This window comes from Vicugna pacos, chromosome 9 (genome assembly GCF_048564905.1).
Source record: "Vicugna pacos chromosome 9, VicPac4, whole genome shotgun sequence".
In the NCBI taxonomy this organism is placed as follows: Eukaryota; Metazoa; Chordata; class Mammalia; order Artiodactyla; family Camelidae; genus Vicugna; species Vicugna pacos.
The window spans coordinates 39,166,939-39,181,399 of NC_132995.1; the positions used below are offsets into that span (position 1 = coordinate 39,166,939).

At 43.4% G+C, this 14,461-nt stretch overlaps 2 long non-coding RNA genes across 2 annotated transcripts in view; one reads left to right on the top strand and one right to left on the bottom strand.

Annotated features, from left to right (window-relative positions):
• LOC116281908 (uncharacterized) overlaps positions 1-14,461 on the bottom strand; it is a 554,075-nt gene continuing 539,614 nt past the window's right edge. The window contains exons 11-12 of the long non-coding RNA XR_012075708.1: positions 1,676-1,800; positions 1-736 (exon numbers count right to left, since the gene is read on the bottom strand). This is a non-coding gene — a long non-coding RNA (uncharacterized lncRNA). The remainder of the gene's footprint in view (positions 737-1,675; positions 1,801-14,461) is intronic.
• Positions 2,083-10,452, top strand: LOC140698159 (uncharacterized). Its single transcript, XR_012075715.1, has 2 exons — positions 2,083-2,323; positions 10,295-10,452. It is a non-coding gene; the product is annotated as an uncharacterized lncRNA (long non-coding RNA).

Below are 14,461 nucleotides of genomic sequence, written 5' to 3' on the forward strand. Positions count from 1 at the left end.
TCTCTTAAAATGCAAACTTTATTTGCTTCATATTTTCTCTCCCAAGTATTAAACATATGGTATTTCATCTGCCTCCATGAAATTTTAAAGCAGATACAGATGTTCTTCTCCACTAAGTGTTGGATTTAGAGTCAGAAGACCCGGCTGTGAATTCTGCCTCCTCCACTGACTTAACAGTGGGATCTGAATCAGCTGGCGCCATCTCTCTGAGCCTTGGTATAGCATAAGGAATAACAATGATGTGGCAGTGGTGGTGAGACGAGGATCTCTCCCTCACAGACTTGTTAGGAGGGCTGTATGAACTCTCCTGGGACAATGGTTGCAGTGTTTAAAGTGTAAAGTCCACGTTTGTCTTACTGTTTATGATGGGAGAACCAAGGCTCATTGCGTGGAGAAGCGGCTCAAGGTCACCCATGGTCAGACTGTGCCCACAAATGTCAAACTAGGACATTCCCAGTGGAATGGCCACCTGTCATTCCAACCTGTACAACATCAGGACGTTGTTAGGCTTTGGTCCAAATCTGGTACAGCTTCAAGATGAAGCTTCCATATGCCTTCTGGATCAGATCTGAGATGCCTTCAACAACAGGGACTAAGACAGCTTATAGCTTATCACAGTCTAGCAGAGGTAGAGGGACCTTGATGACAGTCTAGTTTCAAGGCTTCCAAGTCTTCCTTATTATAATCAGGAGGCTACTGAGACTTGGAGTAACTACATAGCTTGTCACCATCTCATCTAGGAAAGAGGAAAAGGTAGAATGTGAGCGCAGAGTTTCCAGATCCCCCGGGTAATGCTGGCTCATGTTAACTCTCTGACATAAGTAATTCTTTCAAATAGGTTTGCCCTGTGACTCTGTAACATAGTTTGCTTACGGGATTAGATGGGCTTTAAAGAGTTAATCCACCCTCTTCATCCCTACTTCCATAGCATACTCACGGGCAAGAGGAGCTCCCCTCACCTTCACATCTGTATGGTTTCCACGTGATGGACAGACACCCCTCCACAAAAAAAACAATACGTCAGCTTTTAACTTAATTAACACCCTATCTTAATTAAGGCTCCTCTGGCTCGCTGAAATAAATTGGGGGGTTTATCAAAAAGCTCCTGGGGTGTCTTGCAAAACTGATGCAACAGCCAAAGCCTGGCAAAGGAGATAACCAGAGAGGCTCCAGGGGGTTCCTTAATAGAAGCTGAAGGCCAGAAACCTGGGCTCTCGAGCTGTGCTGTCCAGTACAAGAGACACTAGCTTTTAAATTTAAAAATACTTTAACTCAATTAAAAACCTGAGCTCCTCAGTCACAGTGGCCACACTTCAGACACTCAGCACCCATGTGTGGCTAGTGGCGACTGTGCTGGACAGCGCAGGCTGCAGAACGGGCCCACCCCCTGAGACAGCTGTGCGGCGGGGCCCTGCTCCAGGCTACACAACACAGTGGCTCCGTCCCCAAGGCTCCCAGGCTGTGCGTCACCATACTCTCATCTTCCGGAGGGAGAATTTGGCCAGGGTTATTAGGCTGTGTCTGTATGCTGGAACAGTCCACTGTGACCAGGGGGGACAGGGCCACGTAGCACAGGCCTGGCCGGCCACCTCGACTGAGGTCCTTCCCAGCATCATCAGATGAGGCATCTTCACACTGCTATCCTGTGTAGTGCCCCCCGGAACTTCCTGCTCACCCCTCACAGCAGCCTGGGCTGATGCAGTGGAGACTCTGGGAGGCAGATTCAGGGTTACAACCCACTTCCTGTGTCTTGATTGTTACGTTCATAATGCCTTCTCTGCACACGCCTCTTTGAAAAACCTAAATTATTAAGAAAGGTATTTATTTTCTCATTCATTTTAGATAACATTCTTGAAACCATCCTAATAAACATCAGCCCTCTTTTAAAAAGTCCTACTGGGAGTGTTAACAGGAACAAAAGACTGAACAGTACACCACTTTTATGTCTCCTCATCTCAAGGCATCACCCAGTGCATCTGGGGCTGTGTACGCCGAAGGGATGATTTTAATCCCAGAAAACCCTCTGAGTACAGGATGCGTTTTTTAGAACACAGGTTCAGAGGAGGGACAGAGAGGCGTCATTTAGGCTCTTTTGTCCCTTCTATGAAAAGCACCTGCGCTGATAACAAAGAAACTGAATTGCAAAACTAATTATTGGAGCCATTTTTAATTAACCCGGCCAGCTAATGTAGTCCCTGGGACGTTTGTTCCATAGGAGTTTTCCCTTCGGGATGAAATCATCACTGGTTTTGGTCCTCACTGGATCCGCGTGGACTGAGCGTCATCAAGTCCTCGTACTGAGTGGGTGTGTGTGCACCTCTAGGTCGGTAAGCAGGCTGCAGGGTTTAGTTTCTCCCACTGCTTACGGTTTCTCCTTGAGCTTGTCTCCCCATAGAGTTCCTTTTTTAGGTTTCCCACAGAACCCTCAGGTCTTGTATCGCAGGGTGTCTAAACTCCACACGTACTCTGGCTCAAAGACACCCTGAGCCCAGGAGCTGCAATGCGTCCCCTTCCCCGCCCCCAGTGGTGTTCTGAGGGTGCACACAGGTCTGAAAAACTTCTAAGGCAGCCGTGCTCAGCTTTGACTGCACGTTACAATGGCCTGAGAAGCTTGTAGAAAAGACCCAGTCTAGCTGTACTCCAGATCAATTAAATCAGAACACCCAAGGGTGGGACCAGCATCAGTGATGTTTATAGCTCCCCTGGTGACTGTGAAGGGTCTTTGAGTGGCAGGTTAGTGGACCTGGCGTTCCCAGTGCAAGATGTAGGACGAGGCTGTGCGTTTCTAATTGTGCTGTCATAATGCGGGTGATCCCAGGTGATGCTTACACCAGGCAGGAACCACATACTGTTCTCTAAGGCATACTTCACTTTGTCCCCAATCCATTTATTTCCCCAATATTTGGGGGGAGCACAAGAATATTTTGAGGCACAGAGGACAGTGTGGTGGAAAAGGAGTTAATCCCTGCCTTCATGGAGCTTAAATTCAAGAGGAAGTGCAGACAATAAATAAGTAAACAACTAAATTAGTGAAATCATGCCGAGCAAGTCTTGATGAAAAAATATGTACTGAGTGATGAGACAGAAGGTGAGTAGAAGATGCTCTTTTCGGGTAAACAGCCAGGTAAGGATTCTGAAGCTGACAATTGAGTGAAGACCTGATGGAGGAAGGGTTGAAAAGCACAATAAAGAACGGGCAGGCCAGGGGTAGAGGCACCTTCCTCATCAGCTCGAGCTGCAACCCACTGGCTGAACGATGCGAGGAAGCCCACCTTTCCTTTCGCAGCCTGTTTACTCATCAAGCTTCCCTTGTAGCATTCTTTGGAAGATTAAAATTTTATCAAGAATTTAGTTCATGCTCTATTCACACTGAAGCAACACTTGCCTGCTGGCATCAGGTCTCCAAGAGGGAAAGAAAACAGAACTTTCCAACAGCACTGGGTGAGCCATCCATCTTGACTAGACTTCGTAATGGAGACATGAAGGTTGAAGTGATTTCACTGCCATCAGGAACCCCCCTGAGACACAGGATGGAAAACAGCAGAATAGAGAAGAATGAAGAGGTCAGGAGACCAGAACACGCTGTGTAGGTGTGACTTATGGGGTGGGAGTGATGTCATCAAGATGGCAACAGAGGTGGTTCCTGAGTCATCCCTCCCTCACAGAAGAACAGCTCACATCTATTCATGGACAAGACATCACTGAGAAAGTCCTCAAACAAGGGAGGGAGGCTGAAGCACCCCAGCACCACAGAGAGCAAGGCAGACTACATCAGAAGGGTAGGAGGAACAGCTACGTGCTGACCACGTCATCCCACCCCAGGCTGGTACCACAACACAACAAGAGGTCTCCCCTGGAACCTACGGTTCCTCCAGTGAGAAGAGAAGGCCCAGAGTAGACATTCAGAGCCCCCAGCATGGTGGGTATCTTCTGGGGAGTCCCCACTCCAGTCTTGACCACTGAGAGTCAGATTGTGATGGAGTAGAGGGCAGGAGCTTGAATGACCAGTTCTTGGATCTTGGCAGACTGAGTTCTTACCTGCATCATCCAAGGAGAAGACTCAACCACCAGCTTCACTCATCAGCCGAGCCAAGACAGCATGGTACAGTCTGAAAAGGGAGCGCAGTGGGGTACAGGTCTGCCTGATTTGGGGCATCAACTGAAAAGCTTTACTGGACCTTGAGCCCCTTCCACCCCCAAGAAGGGGAAGTCATTCACAGTCCTAACCAACGCGGACTGCAGCTCCCGGCCCTGCCCGACCAGGAAGCCTAAGCACCTGGAGACTGCTTGGCCCAGCAACGCCAGAGCAGAGAGCCTGGCCAGCGGTCCTGCCCCTCTGCAGACACAAGCCCAGTGACCCCGCCTGGCCGAAGAGTCTGATGGACAAGTCTGCCTGACGAGATCCCCAAATGGGAGTCTGGTCAACCCTGGGGCCTGTTCTGTGGCTCGCCCTACTTCCTTGTGCAGAGGCGCTAGTCTGCAGCACTGCCCACTGCTGAATACAGCCCCCAACACTGCTGACCAGGGACGCTAACCAGAGCTCCGGGAACCTTGGCAGCGTGCCCTGCAGCCCTGACTGCGGCGGCACCTGAGCAGAGAACATCGTGTCTCAGGGTCAAGATGGTGGCCCATCCTGTCCAGACAGCTTAGCAGACAGCCTTATTTGATTCCCCAGCAAAGACCTTCCTGGGGCCGATTCTGCAGCCTGACTGGGCAAGGAAGCTAAGGTCTGGTCCCACCCAAAGCTGAATACAGCCTCCAGCCCAACCCAGCAAGGAAACCTAGAGAGTTCCCAGAACTCTGCGTGGCCCACCTTGCCATTCCGATGACAGTGCCACAGGGACCCGGGCGGGGCCCTGCCCACCCGCAGAGCTCGGACTGCGCCTGTGGAGGCCAGGGGACCTGGCAGATAGCGCTGCCTAACGTGGCCTCCAAACAAGAGCCCTGCAACCTTACACCCTGTCAAGGGCCCTGCCTGGGCAGAAGAACGAAGCTGCAGCCCCACTCGCTGCTGCGCACTGCTCTCAGTCTGCCAGCGGGGGACCTAGACAGAGCACCCAGGGAGCTCTGCAGCCCGCCTTACAGCCTCGCTCAGAGCGACACCAAATAGGAAGCAAATCCCAGGGCTGTCTCGACCTGCAGAGAAAAATGGTGGCCCTTTCTGGCCAGGAAATTCAGTGCACAGCCTTGCCTGGTTCAGTTCCCGCAAACAATGGGCCAGTGCAGGCTGTGGTGTCCTTTCTGAAACCCTGTCAGGGCAGGGAAGCTAATTCGCAGCCCTGCCTCCTGCTGAGTCTAGTACCCAGTCCCAGGTGGGACGCCCGACCAGAGAGCATAGGCAGCAGTGGAGCCGCGGTGCAGCCCCACGTGGGCAGGGAGCCGAACTAACCGTGGCAACACCTACCCCCTCAGAGCTCAAGCAGAAGCCTTGCCCAGGTACACCCTGGTAGCAAGCCCTGCATGCCCAAGGACCCAGAAAACCAAGCAAGTGGCCCGGTCAAGCCTGGAAGAGGAGACTGCTTACCCAGATGCACAGATACCCACGTCAGAAGCCAAGGAGCACACACACACGAAGGTAAACGTGGCACCACCGAAGGAAGCTAATAAAGCTCCAATAACTGACCCTAAAGAAATGGAAGCCTAGCAACTGTCAGACAAAGAATTCAGAGTAACCCTCTTAAAGAAGTTTAACCACACACAGACAAGATGAAATTAGGAAAACAATTCATGAACAAAAATCCCAAAGGAAATAAATACACCGAGTAAACTGCAGAATTCAACAGAGAGCTTAAACAGTAGACTCAACCATGCAGAAGAAAGAGTCAGTGATCTAGAAGACAGGGCATTTGAAATTACCCAGAGGAGCAAAAAGAAAAATGAAAATGAGCAAAGAAAGCCTACAGGACAAATGGGACAAAATTAAAAGAAAAAGAAGGAGAAGATGAAAAGAAAGTATATTTGAAGCAATAATGGCTGAAAACTTCCAAAACTTGAGGAAAGAAATGGACATCCAGATCCACGAGGCCTAGAAGAACCCTAAACAGGTTGAACCCCAATAGGACTACACCAAGACACATTATTGTAAGACACATTCAAAAGTCAAAGACAAAGAATTTTGAAAGCAGCAAGGGAAAAGAAGAAAGTTACACAAGAAAGAACCTCCAGAAGACTGGAGTAGCATTTCTCGATAGAAACTTTCAGGCCAGGAGGAGATGGGATGATATATCAAAACATTGAAAGGAAAACCTGTTAATCAAGAATTATTCAAAAATGAAGGAGAGATAGAGACTGTCCTGAGCAAACAAAAGGCGAAGGGGTTCACCACCAGTAGACCTGCCTTACGAGAAACACTACAGCATTTCTAGGCTGGATGTAAAAGAACACTAATGAAAATTATAAAAACGTAAGGTGTGGCATAAAACTTACTGGTAATGATAGATTTATAATCAAAGATAGATTTTGTAATACAGTAACAGAAATATGCTTCACTTACAATGCTAGTTTAAAAGCTAAAAACAAATGTAGTAAAAAAAATTAACCATAACTATAATAATTATTGGCTATGAAGTATTATAGATATGTAACACTGAAATACGGTGTTATAATTTTAAGATATTTTCTATAAGCCTTATGGTAACCACAAGGATAAAACCTGTAGTAATTACACAAAACAATAATCAAATTAAAGCATACTGATACCAAAAGGCTTAAAAATACTCACAAAAAAGGATAAGCAGCAATGAACAATTAACAAAATGGCAATAAGTCCTTACCTATTTATAATTACTTTAAAAAGTAAACTGAGTAAAATTTCTAATCAAAAGATACAGAATGGCTGAATGCATTTAAAAAAATCAAGATCCAGCAATATACTGCCTACAAGAGACTCACTATAGCTTTAAACACAAGTACAGAGTGAAGGAATGAAAAAAGTTATTTCAAGCAAATAGTAATAAAAAATGGGATAGCTATACTTAGATGAAATAAACTTTAAAAATAGTAAAAGAGAAAAAGTCATTATATAATGATAAAAGCATCATTCCTTCAAGAAGATCTAACAATTGTAATATTTATGCACTCTACATTGGTGGACCTCAGTATATCAAGCAAAAACAGAACTAAAAGGAGAAATCAACAGCAATACCATAATAGCTGGGGACTTTAACAGCCTACTCTCAAGAATGGATAGATTGTCCAGACAGAGAATCAATAAGGAAACAGTGGATTTGAACAATGCTATATATGAAATGGACTTAACAGGCATACACAGAACATTCTGTCCAACAACAGCAGAATACATACACACATTCTTCTCAAGTGCACGTGGAACATTTTCTAGGATAGATGACAGGTTAGGCAACAAAGCAAGTCTTAGAAACTTTAAGAAGCTACAAATCACACTGAGTATCTCTGACCGAAACATCATGAACCTAAAAATCAGTAACGGGAGATAACTGGACAACTCTTGAACATGGAAATCAGACAGCACTCTCCTGAACCACCACTGGATCAAAAAAGAAATTAAAGAGGAAATAAAGTACCTTGAGACAAATGAAACTGGAAACACAACATACCAAAACTTATGGGGTGCAGCAAGTCCAGTTCTAAGAGGGAAGTTTGTAACAGGAAATGCCCACATTAAGAAACAAAAAGATATCAAATATTAGAGCACACATAGAGGACAAGAAAACAATAGAAAAGAACCAGCTCTTAGCTTTGATAAGCAAAACCGACAAACCTTTAACTAGACTAATCAAGGAAAAGCAAGACCCAAATCAACAAAATCATAAATGAAAAAGCAGACATTACATTTGGTACTACAGAAAGATAAAGAATTATAAGAGATGATGATCAACTATACACCAAATTGGATATCTTAGAAGAAACAGAAAATCTGAACAGACTACCAGTAAATATATTGAATTAGTAATTTAACAAAAACCCAACAAAGGAAAACCCAGAACCAGATGGCTTCACTGGTGAATTTTATGAAACATTTAATAAAGAATTAATGCCAAATCTACTCTTCCAAGAAATTAAATAAGAGGGAATAGTCCCAAATTCATTTTATAAAGCCAGCATTACCTGATACCAAAGCCAGAATAGATACTACAAGAAAACTGCAGGCTGATATCCCTCATGAACACAAATGTAAAAATTCTCAATAAAATACTAGCAAACCAAATTCATCAGTACCTTAAAAGGATAACTCACTGTGATCAAGTGGGATCTACCCCTAGAATGCAAGGATGATTCAATGTATATAAATCAATGTGATATATCACATAAATAGAATGAAAGCAAAAACTCACGTGATCATCTCAATAGATAAACAGCTTTTGACAAAATTCAACATTCGTTCATGATAAAACTCTTAATAAATTTGGGCACAGAAGGAATGCACCTCCACATAAGAAAAGCCATACATTTTAGGATTTTTTTTTAACTTCTGTAAAAAAAAAAATGCCATTGGAAACTTGATAGGCATGGTGTTAGCTCTATAACTGGCTTTGGGTAGTCTGAACATTTTAACAGTATTAATTCTTCTGATCCATCAGTGCAGGACACCTTTCCATTTATTTGTGTTTTCTTCAATTGCTGTCAATGTTTTGTACTTTTCAGTGTAGAAATCTTTCACCTCCTTGGTTAATTTTATTCCAAAGTATTTTATTGTTTTAGATACTATGTATTATAAATGAGAACAGTTTATTTTTCAGATAATGTGTTAGTGAATAGAAATAGTACTAGTTTTTGCATGTTAATTTTATATCCTGCAACTTTACTGGTTTTGTTGATTAGATCTAATCATTTTTTGGTGGAATCTTTAGGATTTTCTATACAAAAAAATCATGTCGTCTGCAGAGACAGTTTTCATTCTTCCTTTACAATTCTGATGCCTTTACTTTTTTTTTTTTTTTTCGGTTTAGTTCCTGTCTGCTGCGTCTAGGGCTCACTGTGAGTGGTGAGAGTGGGCACTCTTGTCTTGTTCCTCATCTTAGAGGAAACAAAGCAGGAGGCATCACACTTTCTGATTTTAAGCTGTATTATAAAGCTACAATAATTGAACCAATATGGTACTGGCATTAAGCAAACACACAGAACAATGGAGCAGAACTGAGAGCCCAGAAAAAAAAAACCCATGCATGTATGGTCAACTAAACTGACCAGGGAGCCAGGAACGCTCAGTGGAGAAAAGATAGTATCGTCAATAAATGGTTCTGGGAAAAAAAATACTTGTAAAAGAATAAAGCTATATCCCTATCCTCTACCCCTCACAAAAAATTAAAGACTTAAATGAAACATGTGAAACTATAAAACTCCTAGAAGAAAAGATAGGAAAAAAGCTTCTTGAGATGGGCCTTAGAAATGATGTTTTTAGATATTTAAAAATAAACAAGTCAGACTACATCCAACTGCAAGGCTCCTGCACAACAAAAGAAACAATCAACAAAATGAAAAACAAGCTACAGAACTCAAAGAAATATTTGTAAATCATATATGTGGTAAAGAGTTAGTACCTAAAATATATTTTTAAAAAACTCATACAACTCAATAGGAAAAAAAATTAATTAAAAAATGAGCAAAGCTCCTGAATAGAAATTTTTCCAAAGAAGATATTCAAATGGCCAACAGGTCCATGAAACAGTGCTTAACATTACTAATCAGTAGGGAAACGTGAATCAAAGCCACAGTGAGATATCATTTTCACATCCGTTAGAACAGCTATTGTCAAAAAGACAAGAGATAACAAATGCTGGCCAGGATGTGGAGAGAAGGCACACACACATATAAAATATATAATGGGATGTTATTCAACCATTAAAGGAGGAAATACTGCCATTTGCAACAACAGGAATTGACCTTGAGGGCATTATGAGAAAGACAAATACTGCATGATCTCACATTTGGAATCTTAAAAAAAAATTATACATAGAAAAAGAGCTCAGATTTGGGGTTACCAGAGGTGGGGTTGGGAGATGAGGGACTGGGTGAAGATGGTCAGAAGGTACACACTTCCAGATATGAGACAACTAAGTACTGGGGATGTAGCATACAACATGTTTACTATAACTAACACTGCTATATGGTATATTTGAAAGTTGCTTAGAGAGTAAATCCTAAAAGTTCTCATCACAAAGAAAAAAACGTTTGTGTGTATGTGTGTGTCTCTATATGAGATGACAGACATTAGCTAAATTTATTATGGTAATCATTTCACAATATGTAAGTCAAGTCCTTATGCTGCACACCTTAAACTTACATGGTGTTGTATGTTAATTATATCTCAACAAAGCTGGAAAAATTGTGGGTTGCACAACTGGGAGACACCAGAAAGACTGAAGCAGTCCAAGAGGACTACCCAACAGAGGTGGAGTTTCAGGTGGGCCTTACAGGGGGAGTAGGGCTGGAGCGAGAGGGTCTATGTAAGTATATATAAATGGACCAAATGATTTTTCCTATTTTTTTTTTTGAGAAGCTACATAAAGTCTGAAGATGACAGTACCAGACAAACTGTAACCACCTTGTCTTCAGAGTTGACAGGGTCTTATCAATTCTGCAAAGTATTTTCATGCCTTAGTTCCCTCCCTGACTTCCCTTCCAGGAAGCACAGAGCCAAAATTAATACCCACGTGGAGAACACATTTGCATTAGTTTTATGTGGAATGATTTGCTTCTTTCATCCACAGCCTTAATATTATAATGATAATATTTTTTAAATTACCCAAAGTGGGAATTCCTTGACCTTGGGTTCAAGCAGATGTAAATTTGAAAGTTCTAGCACTTTCTAGCTTTCAAGGAATAAATAAGTCTCAAGGTCACTAAGGATCTCTTTCTGCATGTAAAATGGCAAATTTTTAAGTTGCCGTTCAGCGAGTTTTTGTATCATGGTAGAAAAAAACAACATGTAGAAGCCAAGGGTTAGTTCCTGGTATGCGGTAGATACTCCATAAATGCTCTTTCCCTTCCCTCCTGCCTCGTGTTAGTTGCCGTCTCTCTTTCCTACCCTGGTCTGAACAACACAGAGCCTGTCCTATGAATGACTGGAAAATACTCCCATATGCTCAGGCCTGACTGACGTTCCACCTCCAGCTCCCTTCCATCCCAGCCCTAGTTAAACGCTGCATAAATGATCCCCGGCCCACACATATTTCCCCCCTTAACTTCCCCCCAGGTAAATAACAGATGCCATTGTGTTCTATTAGGCCCATTAGATGTATTTAATCATCCGAGCCTCTACAGTTGCACAGCCATAAAGAAGATGGCCTTGCCGGGGTGTGGGGAATGACAGAGCTTGGCTTTGTGAGTCCTAAAATTGATGAGGGAGTTGGCACTGCCACTGAGCCTCACAGCCTAGTGTCAGGGGAATCCCACTTCCTGATTTGGATGTTCTGTTACTTATTATATTTGAAATGTCAAAGAATATTTTACAACCCTACTTCTCCTCCTTTAACTCTCTCTGATCCCAAAAGAGACATCTTTGGTCAACAGCTGTTCATAAGTGAGGAGAGAAAAAAAAGATGCACTTAGAGTGTTCCTTTAACAGCCTAAGAGAACAGCAAGGCAGTCATGAAGCTGGGATTGTGTTTGGAAACACAGCCAGTTAGCCCAACGCATAGGAACGAGGGTTATTTCAATCCAATTCTATGAGGATTTCTGAGTACACGGAGTCCACCAACACCCATGCCAATGATCCATCTCCAGCTCCCAAGTTGACCTCATAGGTAGAAGCCACATTCAGGTGAATCAGTAACAAGGGTACAGACACCAAGCTGACACTCAGGTACTGCCCTGAGAACCTTCATTAAGTCTGAATGTTTTGAAGCATCTGTATCTGGATTTCCTTTTGTCTACTTCAGAGCATCTGTTCCAGGGTCGAATTCCTTCCTTCCTTTCTACTGAGATCTGACTTTGAGCCACCTGCCACTCTCTGCTAAGGGATGCACGGGCCTTTAATGCTTCCAGGAGACAGCCACATTTTGCCTCCACCCTTCCCAAGTATAGACAGGGCCCTGAAATCCAAACAGGCAGAGGTCAAAGGGCAAGTGGCAGAGTAAGCTGTTGAGTCCAGTCACTCGGGGTCCTGACTCCACTCTCAGCAGCAGCGCCAGGACATATGGAGATGTGCTAACAGTCCAAGGGAAGCAGGAATGTTATTGCACACCTGTAGGTAAAGACTTTTGTACCATCATCCTAATAGGTTTTTCAACAACAGGACGGTGCTAACACCTTTTGAGAGTCCCAGGCTGAAAGCCAAGGTCACAGACCTGGGAAGTGGTGGTGCTGGCAGTTAAACCTGGATCGTCCTTGCCCTTCAAGCCTTTGCTGTGTGGCATCTTGGGACCAACGTGACTGCTAGTGAGCCGATCCACTAGAAGTGAAGTGTGACGGGAAGATGAAGGAGGGCCTTGCCTTCCTTGCCTTCCTATCATTAGAGCCTAGGGCCTCCTGCATGCTAGGCCTACACTCTACCTCTGAGCTATATAGCCTCTCTCTACCTACCTTGGTTTCCCCAGACTCACCTTTATCTCCCCAGCTCAGTGAGTATGCTGGGTTCCTGGTTCAACAAATTTCGTTTTTAGATACATGCAGTAAGAGTCCTGAATACCTTTCTAAGTTGTTATCCATGCTTATGAAATTGCACAAAAGGTCTGAATTAACTTAGGAGTCTGATTTCCCAACAGACGTCTCTTAACTTGATAGATGCTGATTCACTCTCAGGATCAAGGGTTGCCACTAATTCATCCTTTTGCTTGATCACCATGATCAAGGTGGAAAAAGGTGGTAAATACATAATTCTGGCCACTTTTTGCCTTGCCATAATGCCACACAGAGTGGAACAACCACTTGTTAGGTTTTGAAGTTCTGTGTCAGCCCATGGAAGCAGAGGTGTGACTGGCCATAAAACATTGTTTTACCTCTTCTCCCCCGGCCTGTAAGGGTTATCGCTATTTAGAAAGTTAATTCAAGTCTAAAAAAAGTCACTTCATTTCAGTGACATCCTTCACACAGATCACTTTTCAGTGTAACTACAATGTGGATCAAGGAAATCCATTAGTTTGGAGGTGTGCCTCTCACTCTGAGATGAATTCATGGCACTGAGTAATGTAGCGGAATGATAGAAAAAAAAATCAGGCCCAGCAGACACTAGTCATTCTTGTTAAGTCAAATCATCTTTTTTGTTTGTATGTTTACTACTTTGGCAGAAATTTGATCCTACTTAAATTGGGCATATACTAATACATCCATGAGAAGTGAAACTGTTCAAGTGCCAACTCATTACCTGCTTTTCAACACGCCCCAGATTTGTCCCAGCCTACCTTTCCCACTATGCCTGCCCGCAGATAGTCTGCCCCACCCAAACCAGTCTACCTTGCAAACTCACCCTGTACTTTCCCCTCTGTATTTAACGGCCTCCTGATGGCTCTTAAGATTTCGTCTTTATATTTGGCAAAGATACAACATTTAGACAATGAGCAGATTTTTTTGATCAGCAAGAACAGATATAGGAGACAACAGAATAAGGCACTGAGGAAAGAAGTAACAATGCAGGTTTCTATGTCCTCCTAAACTATCCTTCAAGAGTGAGGGTAAAGAAATTCTGGGAGAACTGTAATAAAAGAGAACTTCTAAAATCTCTCATAATCACCCCATGAAAACAAAATGACTAGAATAACAAAACCAAAATCCACAAATAAGATCTACAAAAAAAAAAAAAAAAAACCAAAACACTAGGTGATAAGATATCTTGACACCTTTAAGTAGAAAGGGACAAAGCACCCAGGCTACGTGCCCTGCTCGGCAGCAACAAATACCTGAGAAGAAGAGGTATCAGATGAGCTTGAGAAAACAGAAATCCAAAAGGAGGTGAAAGGCACTCATGAGAGCAGCTCAAACTAGGAAAGGTTCTGCATGTTCTAATCATGAGGTCAGGGAGCTGGGGAGCAAGGCAAGGTAAGATCTGAAAGGGCTGAAACTGAAGTTCCCTTTTAGGACAAAATGCCACAACGAGACGAAACTAGTCAAGAGAATTCAAACTGAGCAACACAGGGATAATAGGGAGCGGAAGGAGGGAGGGAGAAGCGGGGAGAGAAAGCTTGCGGGAGAGGGTCTGCATGAGAGCAAGCAAGAGTATGCGCTGGAAACAGCAGAACAGACCGAGAACTCTCAGAGTAGGAGACCAGATTTTAGAAGACGTCATGAAAATAACATAAGAGGGCTCACTAGAGGCAGGAAGCTAAAAAAGTTACCCCAACTCATCCAAACCTCCTAAAAGTTCAGGAAGATTAATTTTGCATAAGAATGATCAAGAGAAAATGATCGTAGCTGACTCTCATAGAAAGTTAAAGTAAGAGAAGTTAGTAAGGAGCAGAATAACATTCCTCCAGTGAAGGAAAGTAAATGCCCATAAAACAGACGAACACTATACAGCCTAGCATTGCAAAGTGAGCTGGAAGAACAG